Source organism: Marmota flaviventris, chromosome X (genome assembly GCF_047511675.1).
Source record: "Marmota flaviventris isolate mMarFla1 chromosome X, mMarFla1.hap1, whole genome shotgun sequence".
In the NCBI taxonomy this organism is placed as follows: domain Eukaryota; kingdom Metazoa; phylum Chordata; class Mammalia; order Rodentia; family Sciuridae; genus Marmota; species Marmota flaviventris.
In genome coordinates this window covers 72020649-72023134 of record NC_092518.1, presented here as the reverse complement: position 1 = coordinate 72023134, position 2486 = coordinate 72020649, and positions in this window count along the sequence as shown.

Sequence of the window (2486 nt, the reverse complement as noted above, 5' to 3'; positions counted from 1 at the left end):
AAGACTATTTCCATGACCTTGGCAGCCTTGAGGAGCACTGGCTTAGCCTTTTATTTTCTCCAAATTAGACCAAGGTCATGGGTTTTAACAGGAAACACCAGAGAATTAAAGTACCTCCTCATCATATTATATCTGGGAGTAAGGATAGCCATGTGAATCACTGGAGATGCTAATATTCATCACTTGTTTAAGGTGATGTTTGCCAAGGTTCTCCAGTGGACAGTGACTGTGTTCCATCTGCTTACTGTCATCTTTGCAAGTGAGTCACTAAGTCAATTCTGCCCTCAGGGATTGGGATCAGAATTAATTTTCACATCATGGATGGCAGGTAGTAGCATATGTTATGTGGAATTATCAGATGGAGATAATTTGTCTCAATCTATTCCTTTATTTATTCAGCCATTTATATCACTTTGGATTTATGCACTCTTATTATATAGGTTGTGTCATTTCCTTTAAAGCAAGTTCCAGCATCCTGATTTTTGTGGGACAGCATAGAATGTGAGTTTCTAGGGAGATCAGAGCACCCAGATTCCTGGCAGCTGCATGATACAGAGCTTTAGTGAGATTCTAGGCATGACTACTGAGCAGGTATTAAAAACAGTTTCCCAAATTTACATAAACATTTCCAACTTCCTATAACCCAATCTAAACTGTAGATTTAATAGCAAATTACTTAAAGATTAAGATTAGAGGAAATACAATAGTTTGGTTATATTAGTTTAAACACTAATCATCTGGGGGCTGTGGTTATAGGTTATAGCTCAGTGGTACAGCACTTGCCTAGCACATGTGGGACATTTGTTTCACCACATAGAAAAAAAAAAAATGAAGAAAATGAAGGTATTTTGTCCATCTGCAACTAAAAAACTAATCATCTGTTCTAGGTGAAACACCTGTTATTCTGATTCAACCTCTGTTTCTCTGCCATCATTAAGCCCTGTGGCCCATCATTGACATGAAGTCATTGGGGATATTAAACTTTTCATCTTTTATTATCTCCCCATAAGGAGGCTTTTTAAACATTTTCCCCTCACCCACTTTCTGCCCAGAATATAAATGTTGATATCATGGATGAAATGTTAAATGTGTGCTGTAGTTCTTTGTAGTGTCACAAACCATTATGATATGTACCATCCCTCTATCCCTGAGAACCAGTTTGAAGCCTCTTGTGGGCAATATTGTCCCTGTTGAGAATGCATGTAACATTGAAATCAGAGCAAAATACGGAACCCTTACTTGAGATGTGGTGCTGGAATCCTTCCTTAGTTTTTGTCAGTCTGAACATGGTCATCTGTTTAAAGGGAGTCACCATGCCCTCCTTATATATTTGTAATGGTCAAAGAGAAATTCTATTCACAGTGTATGGTATAGAGTTAGATTTCAACCAGCGTTTGTCTTGGCAGAAATTTCTCCTCTCCCAGAGAAATGATGAAAGTTACTTAAACCAAAGAGCACAGCTGCTCTGGAGGCCACCACCTGGATGTAGCAGAAAGAAGCAACACATCCCCCCATTACATTATGAATCAAGATTTGGGGCTTCTCAGTGTTACAGGAGGGCTTTGCTGAGAAAGAGGAAGAGGATTGACTCATTTCATTTCATTCCTCATCATTTTCTGTCGCTTTATTTGATATTCTAATTTGATGTTAGGGAAACATTTTCCCATATAGTCTCACTGGAAAGGAGAGTGTAGATAAAGAGGACGCGGGAATCCTAAAACCTTGACACTAGCTCCATTACCACCTACAGGACCCTACACTGGAATTTCATCTGCACCATCAACTTTTTCAAAGAGGGGTTCTTGGAAGAGTACCCACTTGGACGCTGTTATCATTATTTTTCAATTTCAGACAGAGGCTCACTAAGTTGCTAGGAGCTTTCTAAGGTGCTGAGGCTGCCTTTGAATTTTGGGATCCTCCTTCCACCTCCCCAGTAGCTGAAATCTTAGTAACAGCCACGTGCTTAGTCCCAACAACTGGGCAGAGCGCTCCCGATTACCAGCATCCTCACATGCTTTCTCTAATTAGCGTGTTTCTCAGGTGCCCAGAAGGGTAAAGGCATATTGTTTTAAAGGAGAAACCGGGGGACAGACGGGAAGACTGCGCAAAGCATTTCGGATTTTAGGAACAGCCTGCGCACCACTATTGCCATAGAAACCTGATGTCATTATGGCGACTTTGGTGACTGACGACATTCTAAAAGAGGCCGACTTGCTCGGGTTCGAGAGCAGGGCGCCTCCTTCAGGAGTTTGGACCCATCTGAGGGTGTGGACAGAGTTCTCCCCATTGCCTGAGTCTCAGCCTAGTTCCTCTAATTAGTGCACTTTCTCAGGTGGTGGCCTGAAGAGTGAAGCCGTCCTGCTTCCAGAGAAAGGTTAGGGGATTAATAGGACACCCGCCCAGAGGCATCTCTGGGGCGGGACCAATCCGCATCGTGGTTGCCATAGAAACCTGACGTCATGAATGCGACTGAGACGCTATTCGAA